The following is a 12,755-nucleotide window of genomic DNA, read 5'->3' as shown; positions in this document are numbered from 1 at the left end:
AGAGCTATATCTAACAAGGTAATAGCTAGCATCAATTTTTTAAAATCTATCAGCAGTGGCCTTTGAGGTTAAAGATCACCAAGTGCACGGTGTTGGGGAGGCAGATGGGCAAGGAACACTCTTTTTGTCAAAATATAGACTAGGTCACATGTGCTACACACCTGAACTTCCCAGCAGGAGGAAAAAATAGTGAATCAGGCCTTGCAGTTTTCTTCCTGGATAAGTTTGGAGAGGGAAATAAAAAGATATGAAGGTTAGACATTATGAGGTCAAGAACCATCAACGAAATAGAATTTGATGTTTAAACAGAAACAGGTAAAATATCTGGGAAGGCAGCAGAACTCTCAGCCCTCTGGTTCCAAAACAGGGCCTGCTGACTGGGGAAAAATATATATATATATATATAATTAAAAATTGTACTGCAGCTGAATACTAGGTATTGTTCCTTTCCAAAAAGCATTAAAATATAAATGTCAGTTAGCTTAAATGGTATTTTATTGTACAGACTTTAAAAAGACCTGAACAACTAAAGCAATGAAATATATTCCTTGCTATCATTTTATACGTTCTTAGAAGCATAAAAGAAGGCACGTACCAGTGTAAAAAATATTAAGCCCTTCTTTCCCTTTATGTTTATTTTAAGGCCTCGCAGAACTTAAGAGCCTTCTCAGGTAGAGTTCCCACTGCGTTCGTGTTGTTTGGGTGAAATTCTTGGTCCTCCAGCAGTTTCACTTGTGTGTCAGGGGTGTGACAGCCCATGGAGAGAGATATTTACCAAGATACCACCAAAGACACAGGTTAAAGACCAAGATGAGATCAATGGGTCTCCAAGGAGCTCTAAAATAAGACTGAAGCTCAGACACTCTAATTCAGGTGAGCAGCTTAAGGACAGGGCATTTTTTTTTCTTAGCTCCTCCAGAGATTTTAATAGGTGGCCAGGCTTGCAAACCACTGGACTGGAAGATTGTAAACTCCTCTGCAGCTCCTAAGCTCTAGGAAAAACTTCACCTGCTGCTTTACAGTATCCTTAGACTGACACTGACAGCATCCTACGATTTCTCTCCCTGGTTCAGTTTCCACAAAAATAAAATGGCAAAAATGACAAACCAATTTCACCAAGCTAGAGGAAAAAAAGGTGATAGATTTTAAGGTACTTTGTATATGTATCAGTTTTTATCAACTTACTTACATAATATATAAAAGCGTTCCTTAACTTTTCAAAGGTATTGCTCTCCTATCAAATAGTCTATAAGCAGTCTAAGGCTCTGAAAATAGCCTCAACCTTCTTTTCCCCACCCAAGTACCTGGCAACTAGTACCTTGGGAGTGGTACTTGCTCACAGAATCATAGATCCCAGGGTAGGAAGAGCTCCCCAGAAGTTGTCTGGACAGCCCTCCGCTTTCATGCAGAAAAGAGGTCATTACCCCATTTCACGCATGGGTCAAGTGAGGCTCAGAAAGCTCAAGTGATTTGAGCTTAGTCACACTGACGTCCCCCAACTCCACACCAACATGCCTCTCTGATTGCTGAAGGGAAGAGGCTTTCCTGTCAGGCCTTTAAGTATAAGATGACTACAGTTCCTGTTCTAGTTCATCCGGGTGACGAGATAACCAGAGTCCCCTCACCAGGTCTTGGTTCACTAACCTCTAGCAAAGGAGGCTGAGACCCCAAAACCTCTCATCCAAGGCCGTAAAATGAAAGAAAAGCCTTAGATGTCAATAAGTTGTTGTCACTTAATGGATTAGTAACTTTGAGCAAGATATTTAGTGCAAGAGGGAAAGAATACCCTATAGTTACATTTCAAAACATGAGCTTGGGATATGAGAAAGGGCAGAGAACGTTAATCACAAACAAATTAGTGCAATGAAGTGCGGGGTGTCTGCTTCCTAGAGGCGTCTGAAAATTACTGAGGCTGATGATTACGTGCGTTAAGGGGTCATCATTCCACTTAAAGGTCAGAAAAATGAAGATGCCTAGAAATATCTGTCTGTTCCCAAAACTCTCAGGTACCATGGATTTAATGTTAATGAGGAAAAAAAAAAAGTTGTGGAGATCATCTTGATAATCTCATTTTAGAGATCAAGAAATGACAAGGGATAAAGAAACTTCCTCAAGATGACAAAACAATTAAGAAGCAGATACAACACCCTAGGGATACTCTCAGACATTTCTCCATTAGAAAATCTTTACACCATGTCACACTATTTTATGCTATCAGCCAATACATAAAATGGAAAACTCAGAATATGTATTTCAACAATTACAGTCAAGAAACGGAAATCTTTGTTTCCCTAACATATTACAATATCATGGACAAAGGAGACCGGTAAGAGCAGCACAGGATATCTACCATTATTTGATTTTTTTTTTTTTTTTTTTTAGCAGAGCACACCCAAAAGCAGAGTTTTTTGACCTACAAAAAATGCGGGGGTTGGAGAAGAAAACATGCTTTATTGTTCAATTATACTTTGCTGTCTTCATTGTACGGGAGGCATTAGCACACAAGCTGCCTCCTAAGACAAGGTGAAAGGCCTGGTGGCCTAAGACCTCATTCTCACAGCCCACGTTTTTTGTCGGCTCAAGAGGGCAAGGACCACACCAAAAGGATACATTAATTAACTGTGGACTGCAAAGGCAGATATAAGAAATTAAATGCAGAAAGAGAGAAAGAAACCATTTGACAAGATTTTGTCCACAAGTTTCTTGAAGAACCTTCCCAGACCCTGCCTTCTGCAATCCCAACCCATGTCCTTTGAGGTTTGCTCTCCCATGTTAAACTGCCCCAACTCTCAGTTTTTCCAGCAGTTTCCGACAGCAAAGGTGGGAGAGGATTGCCAATTTCTCGTGAATCCTGAAGATTTCCTTTCTGAGTCATGGGAAACTGAAATAACTCGGGGGGCGGGGATGACTTTAGAAAGAAACACCGTTTTAAATCAGTTCCCACTAATTTGTTCTGCTGTGTGGTATAAGTCCTGAACACAGGAAAAATTAAGTTTCTGGAGTTGACGCAAAAATGGGAGTTTTTGTTAGGTTCTGTCAATTGTCACCGTGGCAATTCTTATTAGGATTTTTCTTACTGTCATTTTTTTGTTAAATTAATTATAGTTTGATCAGTGTAGGAGCTATTTTGAATCCATGGGACTTTCCTCACCAGATTGTTTTGGCATTTTAAAGTCACTCACATTCAGGGCCTAAACAATATGGCAAGTATCTCTTTTCCTCTCTCATTTATACTCAAATTCTAAACAAAGGAACCATCTGTTCTCTCTCTAAAAACATCAGCCCTTGTTTTCATTTCTCCGTTAATAATAACGCCTCAAAGTTATAGCACGTCTTTTTCCAACTTGCTTATTAAAGCATTCTATAGATACTGCCTCATTCATCTGCAACATCACCCCTGATAAACTGGGGAGAAAAGGGAAATGTTTGTCAATTTTTAATTAGATAAGTGACTATCAGATATTTGATGAGTTTTGTACAAATGACTGCATGTGAGCCTCTGAAAGGACGTGGCCATCACCTGCCCCAGCTCTGACTCTTCCATATGTAAAAGGGAGACCAGAAAGGAGAAGTCACTTCGTGATCTATTTTTGTACTTGGTCCTCTATCCCCGACTGTGAGCAGCCAAGGTGAGAACCGTGTCTTACACATTTTTTGTGTCTCAGGTAACTGATGTGTAAAAAGTGCTCATTTAAATATTTCTTGAATAAATGAAAATTTTGAGGGTAGTTCCGCAGATGGTTGTAGCAGAGCTGGGGTCGGAGCTCAGCTCACCCGGCCTCTTATTTAGTGTGTTATTTTTAAGACCAAATAGACCTAAATGCAAGACAAATCAAATAGGGACACCACCAAAAAGGCGGGGGGGGGGGGGCACATAAGATGCAGGCCTGTGTCTAGATGTAAGAAATTTGTTGAACAAAGCCAGTAGGCATCACCAAGTTTGGCCACTGGCCACGCACAAACACAATCCATGCTAAGGCTGACTCTTCAAATGCTCTGCATTCCCTCTGGGCTCCGAGTACTTGGGGATTTGGTGGAACTAGTCCTTAAACATGACCCGACTGGAAGAAATGATGTGTCTTAATGCCAAAGGACACTATGTCTCTGTAACAGCCCTGAGCCCAATAAGAGAGCGCCCTCCACCCTGAGATTTCCCCTCATCACTCTCTGTAACCTGAGAGCACTCAGTCTCGGGATCATGAAATCTACCAGCCTAGAGTTTTCCAACCAGCAGAGAGGTCACTGAAATCAAAACCTTTTTTCCATGTGCCTCGCTGGAAATCAGCAACTCATTTGGCACATTTTTTTTATTTTCAGAACGCCCTCTTCCCCACTGCTACTCCTTGAAGCTAAAGGGAAAATAAATCGTTTCTAGAAAAGCAAGTTAACTGTGGGATTCTGTCATCCGAATTGCTTCTACACTAATAGTTCCAACAAAGTTGGCAACTCCCTGAAGAGTCTTCAAAAATAGATTGTCTGTGTAGATGAGAAAGCTAGAGGTCTGAGGAGAGAAAGAAAAATCCCTTTTTTAAGTAAAAGAAAAAACAAAAGAAATCATAGAGCCAAAGAGAATTCAAGTATATTATAATGTGGTCTCACATAAGGTGAATTTGTTTCAGATATGAACAGGAAACAAATGAGTAACAAAATGCAAACAGGACTTCCCTGGTGGCGCAGTGGTTAAGAATCTGCCTGCCAGTGCAGGGGACACGGGTTCGAGCTCTGGTCTGGGAAGATCCCACATGCCGTGGAGCAGCTGAGCCCATGCTCCACAACTGCTGAGCCTGCGCTCTAGAGCCCGTGAGCCACAGCTGCTGAAGCCCGCGTGCCTAGAGTCTGTGCTCCGCGGCAAGGGAAGCCACCGCACTGAGAAGCCCACAACAAAGAGTGGTCCCCGCTCACCGCAACTAGAGAAAGCCTGCGTGCAGCAACAAAGACCCAATGCAGCCAAAAACAAACAAACAAATTAATTAAATAAAATAAAACAAAAATACAAACAAATCCGCATAAATGAACCTTCAAACAATTCGGGTGATTTTTTTCTCAAAGGGGGGAGGTGGGTGGGCATGGTGGGGCGGAGGGGAGAGAAAGACATGGGAATAAGGATGGAGCCACTTGAACGCCCAACACGCTGTGTCTGACACGGACACAGAGGCTGCGGGCGGTGTCTGGCATTGTCCAGCCCACGGTGGGAAGCATTTACATCAAGCCACACAGTATCAGCAGGAGAAGACAGCGAGTACTTCAGGGCAGACAGTTGCAGAGAGGGCCCCTGCACAGAGCCCACACAGCAAGCTGAATGCATCTTATATCAATATTCCTTCCCTCGCTCACCACACTCGACTCCTGGAGGCCTTCAGGGTCAAGGCTGTCCCCAGAACCATTCATCATTCCTGCCGCCACTACCCGTTGACCGGCTCTCAATATGTTCCTGACAACTCTGCCCTTTTCATACATACGGACCTTCCTCCTCTCAGGCTACCTCCGAAAATATCACCTTGGACTTTGCGTACATCTCCGGTAATCCAGCATCCTAACGTTTAACGTTTAAAAGTGAAAGGGTCCTACATTAAAGAACATGTAAAAGATCCACAAAATGTTACTTAACTGGCCTTCATCTCCAAACCTAACTTTTTCAGAAGATCATTTGGAAGATGGCCACTGGGGAGGTCGGTCAAGCGTTCATCTGACGTCTGATTAGGTGTCTGTCACGGCTGCAAGAACAGAGAAGACCTGTGCTTGGAGCTGTCACAGCCCTTGACAATCTCCTCCTGGCAAAGCCACCTCTGAGAAAAGAACCCCTAAGAAGGCAGATGCTTCCTCTCACATGAGTGGCCCTACTGGCTAACCAGTAAATACGACTTGATAGTGATGATCGGTACTTTTTCAAATAAAAGTTTCTATCAAAGGATGTTGCCGGTGTGATATTCTAACTACTCAGTTCAAGTTGGATGACTGGGGGGCAAGGCTCTCAACCACTCTGGACATCAGTTTCTTTTTCTACAAAATAAAGTAGTCCAATTCAATAAGCTTTAGACTTCCTTCTGGCTCAGAAATCCTGTGCCTAATTATTTAGTTCCTACTGCCAAGTGGTCTGCCCTCTCCCTCCTAGTTTGTTCATCTCCATCCTCTCTCTCCTTCCCCACCCCACTCCTCTTTCTCTCTCTTTCTCTCCCCCCGCCACACACACACACACACACACACACACACATAATCCACCCCAACATCCCTCTTATCCAGTCCACAAACTAGTTATTTAGGCAAACTGCAAGCAATTCCTACCCACAATCCCCATCACTGCTTCTCTGCTTAAGATTTGACACCAAAAGGATTTTTTAATCAGTTTATGAGAGAAAAAAAATGGGACACATGCCCCCCCCCTTTACACACAGACCTCACCTTGAGATGAGATCCTCTGGGGGCTCCAGCAGTCTCTTCATCCCCCGGCCACAGAGGCTGCCACCTGCCAGGACTCCAGTTGCTCAAGTCTGATCTCTACCCCTTACTCTCTGACACCTTGAACAAGTCATTTTACCTCTCTGGGCCTCAGTTTCCCTAACTGTAAAGTGAGGCATTCGGAATAAAATAAATGCCAATGCAACTACCAATTCTGACATCCTTCTCTAGAGCTCTGAAATTTCATCAGACATCAAAACAGACACCCTCCAAAGCCCTCTCTCTGATATTGGTGTTGACCTACAGGCTCCCAGATAAATGGAAGTGACTTTTTGCATGATCTTGCACAATAAGTAATAATAGCGCATCAATAGGGGCAAGTACTTCTAATTTGTGTTTGTTTATTTGTTTATTCCCAGGCTAAAGAAGTTGTAGGAACCACCTGCTATTGGCCTTTGGAGACCCCATGATGCCTTTTTTTTTTTTTTTACAATGGACCAGAAGTTCAGAAACTAAAAAGGTAAACGTGGAAACCACACAGTAAAAACATGGAGCCTGAAAAATTGAGAAAATGATTTAGGGTAAATAATACCACATCCCTCTTAAAACTTTTTTTTAAAACAATAATGAGAGTAAGAGGAGTACTATAAAGTAAAAATAAAATTGAGCACAGAAAAGACTGATTTGCCTAGGATTCCTCTCAGCCATGTAATCAGCACGCATAGCAAAGACCGTATAATACTCATGTTTCTATTTGTTGCCCTCAACTGACATGGTTGGTCGTTTGTTTTGTTTTAAATAAAATGGGGAAGCAACAAATATATTAAATCCATCTGCAAAAAACCCATATTTGCATGTGGAAAACAAATAAGTGGGTGTCTGAATGGGTGATTAGGCATGCAATTGCCCATCTGCACCCGGGGCCCCAGCCTCCCTGCAGGTGCGCCTGACGCAGGAGCAGAGACTAAGAAAGGAGGGTCCTCCACCACGGAGAGCGACAGACAAGAGGGAAACCATACCCTCCGCAACTGGACTTGTTCTGAGCTGCCCCCGGTACTGTCCCAGCTCTCCATCCACTGTCCCTGTATCTTAAAGCTGAAAGCCAGAAATAACTTTCATCATCCTTTTCTTAGATTGCAGTGGATTCTTTAAATCACAAAGGCAATTTTTTTTTCTGAGCATCTTCAGTACGTGCTTAACAAACATTTGTTGTTGCATCTGTCTTTATGAGAATGGGAGGTCTCCTCTCCTGCACTCTTCACCTCGGTCACTCTACTCCAGCCACGCTGGCCTCCTCACTTTTCTGGAATGCGTCAGGCATGCTTCGGCCTCGGGGCCTTGGCAATTGCTTTCTTTCAGCCTGAAACATTCTTTCCCCTCTCTTCAGCTGACTGCCTCACTGCCTTCAGGCCCGTGTGCCTGTGTACTCGTATCAGTAAGACCTTCTCGGACCAATGAATTTTAAATCTGTGTCATCCCCACACTCTGTGCCCTTAACCTGCTTTATTTTTCTTCTGAAAATAGATCACAACCTAAATATTATCTATTTACTCATTGATTTATGTGTTGTCTGTTTCCATCAAAGAGAAAGTTTATCTGATTTTGTTCACAGTTCTATTCCCTACACCTGGAATAGTCTAGCACATAGTAGGTGCTAAATACCCAGTTGTTAGGTTAATGAGTCATCGTCATTATTTGCAAACCACTACACTGGGCACCATGGGTCCTCTTATGGAATAAGACAGGATTTATGCTCTTAGGAAGTTTCTACAACCTCGTGGAGAAGGAAGACTGGAAATCTGCTTACATAGCAGAGCAAAGCAACGTGAATGCTCCACTGGAGGTATAAACAAAGCGCTCTGATAGTACAGAAAAAGCAAGCTGTTGACATTGGAGGGGGGAGTGGGCGGGGAGCGGACTGAAGGACGCCAACAGAACAGAATTCTTTGGAACTATCTTGAAAAGAAGCTCAGAAATCATCCTCAAAACTGCATTCAGCACAAACAAGTACTGAGACATCCTTAGTTAGCCTCCTTTCCTTCATCAATAATGCTAAGTGAAACAAGATTGCCCAAGATAAGTCAGCATTTCTGTGTGCCAAGACCATGAAGAAAAGAAGAATCACTTTCCTCCATAAAGCCTTCGCTTTAAAATGGAAATTATTTAATTTGCACACAAAATGCACACAAAACATGTCTATAGAAAATTCCACGCTCTCCCGACAGGAACGACCTTAAAGGGCATCTAGTCCAATGTCTTATTTCCTCTGCGAGGACCCATCAGTATCAGCCTCTACCTAAATAACCCTAACGCCCGAAATGGCCCATGCCACTGTGGTCTGCTCTTAATACTAAAACATTCTCCCTCACACTGTCTTTCTGTTGCTTCCACCCACTGCTCCCAGAACTCCTTCTGGGGTCACAAAGAGCAAGTTCATGTCCCCTTCCATGGCAGAGTCCCACTCTGCTCCCTCCTCCTCCATCCCCTTTCTCTCTTCTCCACACTAACCACTTCCGGTTCCTTCTTTCATCCATCCTAAACTGCCCCCTTCCTTTCCCTCCTCTATCTCTCTCTGTCTCTCACTGTTCCAGGACTTTTTTTTTTTTTTTTTGTGCTGATCTAGTGCTCAAGCAATTTAGCATTCTTTGGAGAGCTGAGCATTTTGTCTGGGGTCTGGGAGAGGGGCACAGAGGATCCAAAGGAACATGGGTTAACTCTGTGAGCCTTGACCCAGGAAGAAGACCCTGGCAGAGTAACCTAACTTTCTGACCTTGACCTTGAAATGCCACCTTTGACATAAATTAGAATATTGTAGACATTATAACTCTTTGGAAGCAAAGAAGGCAAAGAGGGGAAGAGCACCTCCTGAGCCCACTCCACCCCAAGGACACAAAGAATTTGGGGAGTCTTATGCCTCCGGTAAACCATGGCCCCTCTAGTCTTGTTGATCCCAGCTTCTCAACTCCCACGGCCAGCCTGCATTAGAATATGTAGTTTTTAACCATCTCTATATCTGAGCATTGGATTCGAACCACTACTTGCCTGTGTGACCTTGGGCAAGACACTTAAAGTCAGCAAATCAAAGCATCCCAGAAGGTAAAACAAAAAGAGAGCTCTAAATCATCCAGTCCAAAAATTGCCCAGAGACCTCCTGTGCGCCTCCACCCTCCCCTCTCCACCCACAGCCATGGCAGACACTGCTAAATGATCACGGACTCCTTCCTTCTCGGTCAGGATACTGCTTCAGAATCCTTCTCAACACAGCATCTCAAAGAGCCACTACCAATCCACCATGCGGCCACATGAAATGAAACCCAAACTACTCATTCTTCAGATGAGGAAAACTGAAGCTCAAAGATGGGCCGTGACCTCCCTGTGTCTCAGTGTTAGGAGCAGAACCAGAACTACAAAGGCCCCCTCCCCATTTTCCTGAGTCCCTTCTCCTCTTCCAACTCTGATATTCTATCAGTGTTCCTTGCAGTGGGGATGGGAACGCTGTTGTATTAAGTTCTGTGGTATTAAATACAGAGAAGGGGTTTCTAAATAGGAGGCAGAAGCTTCAGAGAAGGCTTGGAGGGAGAGGTGCATTTGAGCTGGCCTGAAGAAGTTTGCTATCTGTAGGAACCAGTGAGCTACATCTGCCCTTAGCCGAAGAAAATTCAGGATCGGGGAAGCATTTCCTGTAGCAAGAACAGCATAAGCAAAGGAATGGTGAGGACCATGGCGTGATGAGAGGAGGCTAAGGGCTGCTGAGAGAGCTGTAGCCAAAACAGAGGCCAAGGAGAGCACAGGGGGAGGGGAACAAAGATGACGACAAGAGTCAACCAGAGTCTTTGTGGGGGTTTTAAATGCTGATTTTTTTAAAATTGATTTAAAGTCCTTAAGACTTACAAATGGGGGGCTTCCCCGGTGGCGCAGTGGTTGGGAGTCTGCCTGCTAATGCAGGGGACATGGGTTCGAGCCCTGGTCTGGGAGGATCCCACATGCCGCGGAGCGGCTGGGCCCGTGGGCCACAATTGCTGAGCCTGCGCGTCTGGAGCCTGTGCTCCGCGGCAGGAGAGGCCGCGGTGGTGAGAGGCCCGCGCACCGTGATGAAGAGTGGCCCCCGCTCGCCGCAACTAGAGAAAGCCCTCGCACAGAAACGAAGACCCAACACAGCCATAAATAAATAAATAAATAAATAAATTTTAAAAATGGGGGAAAGAGCCAGGGCCACTTTGCTTCTAGCCTCTAGCCCCTGGTGCTCTAGCGGCTAGGACTCCTGGTTTAAAAAAAAAAAAAAAAAAAAAAGACTTACAAATGGGAAACAGAGATAAGAAAGGACGGGAGGGAAAGTAAAGAATCCATCTCTATTCTCAAGGGAAAAAAAGCCTTGCCCTAAACTGTATTACAGGAACACTTTCATTATGTAAAAGCCTATTTTGTTTTCATGTCATTCTTAGATTACATCATAGAGTGGCTGTAGCCGTCTCGTACCATATTATAAATAAATCACCAGCTTAATCATAGAACAAGCCAGGGCCCTAGATTTAAGAGGAAAATATTAGATCATTTTTAATAACTGATATAACTCAAGCCAGTCACCACTGAAGCAGGGGGAAGTGATGTCATCCTAAAGGAGTCCAAAGAGGAACCGGAGAGGGTCAGCCCTGGGCAGGTCCCAGAGAAGCTTCCATTTACAAAGGAAGAGGTGGCTGATGGTAGCTGAGTGGAGCTCATCCTCTGGACTGAACAATCTTGTCATGAAAACCAACACTGACTTCTTAATAGACCTTCCTCATGAAACACAGTGTACAAATAGTTGTTCCCAAAATGACTATATTTCCAAAGACCAGGAAACATGAGCATATTTTGATGGCTGTATTTATGTCTTGGGAGCCATTGAGCAAAATTATAAAGGTTAAGGCTTTTAGTTATTCAGGAAAAGATGAAATCTGGGGTGACATATGCAAATGCTGCAGGTCTGGCCCAAGCCGAGGAGACAGTGCAAAGTGGGGACACTGAGATAATGGTCTGACAAAGAAAAGAACCAGGGTTGTTTCTAGCAGTTACAGACTATTAAGGAGATTGGAAATGAAACCGTTTAATGTGCACCAACTATGCACTAAGTAGCATACACAATTGGCACTTTAAATACGTCATGCTGCTTTGTGAGCACAGAAGAATCTGTAAGATAGGTGCTACTGGCACAATATTTTTCAGACATGGAAACCAGTTTAAAAATGATTAAACAACTTAAGTAAGACAATGAAGCTAATATATGACAGTCTCCCTACTCCAATTCCGCTTTATCAGGGACACATAGTTTTTTGAGGCAGGAGCCCGATGTGTCCCCCTTTGCCTGGCAACGTATCAGTAATAAAGCTATCCTTTTAAAAAAAAAAAAAAAAATTCCGCTTATCTCGTTGCTTTCCCCCAATGAAAACTACTTCTTACTATCGACTTTCAATAAAAGTTAAATAATTGATAAGAAACACTTTGAAAGCACCAAAAGTAAAAAAAAAAAAAAAAATATTGAAATCCAAAAGGAACTGTGGAGTTGGGAATAGTATTAACATTCTGGCCAGTGACAGTCTCAATGACCAAAGCTGGCCTTCCTTGTTTTGGCTGCAGGGCTGCTAATGAGTTTGACCATCCTTTTAAGTCTCCCATTTCCATTAATTTTTAGGAATGTTAAGGTGGGCTCTAAGGGAACCTGTCATCTTCTATAAAATGTACTGCCGAGCTTGGTTTTACAAAAAGACTACTTTGGTGGGGGGAGGAGACGGATGCTCTGGAAAAGGGCTTTCTGCCAGACAGAAAGTATTGACTGAGGTTTTCTGTCTGATCCTGTCAGTCTCACAGTAATGCTGTGTATTGGCTCACTGTTCTTAATACAAATGTTATTCATAACTGCAGAGACACACTGTCTGAGCCAAGTAATACTGATTTATGCAACTTTTCAGGACACAGCGTGACTCAATAGGAGATGTAGACCCTGAAATTTAACTAAAACAACAACATCAAGGCTCAAGTCTCCAAATTTTGACCTATTTTCCCCAATCTCTTTCTGGGACAGGATAGAGGTTGCAAAAAGCAGAGAATACATGCCTAAAAGTTGTATGGACTGATTTGGAGGCAGAGACTGTGCGGAGAGGTGGAGGGGACACACTGGGCCAGAGTCTGAGGTGCCTTAGATGTCCCTCCCATGGCTACCCCTGGCTCCGTGGCCCTGGAAGAGTCTGTCCCCTCTCTGGGTCTTGCCATCTCATCTGCACAGCAAAGAGCTCAAGTAAGAACATGCAAACATTTCCACCAAAGCAGCCATAACTGCTAAAGAGGGCAAAGAGTTAGAGGTATAGTAGCACAGCATTAATTAA

General features: G+C 43.5%; 1 protein-coding gene across 7 annotated transcripts in view; it reads right to left on the bottom strand.

Annotated features, from left to right (window-relative positions):
* The window catches only part of LOC118894686 (LIM domain containing preferred translocation partner in lipoma), a 697,996-nt gene that overhangs the window by 603,754 nt on the left and 81,487 nt on the right, over window positions 1-12,755 (bottom strand). For 2 of the 7 annotated variants that reach the window (XM_036851111.1, XM_036851112.1), the window contains exon 3: window positions 162-215. The exons of the other annotated variants lie outside the window; for them this stretch is intronic. The gene's annotated coding sequence lies outside the window, so the exon portion shown is untranslated. The remainder of the gene's footprint in view (window positions 1-161; window positions 216-12,755) is intronic. 7 annotated transcript variants of the gene reach the window in all.

The sequence above is a fragment of the Balaenoptera musculus genome, chromosome 4 (assembly GCF_009873245.2).
Source record: "Balaenoptera musculus isolate JJ_BM4_2016_0621 chromosome 4, mBalMus1.pri.v3, whole genome shotgun sequence".
Taxonomy (NCBI): Eukaryota; Metazoa; Chordata; class Mammalia; order Artiodactyla; family Balaenopteridae; genus Balaenoptera; species Balaenoptera musculus.
Note: the sequence above shows the minus strand (reverse complement) of the source record. Positions and strands in the feature narration are given on the sequence as shown.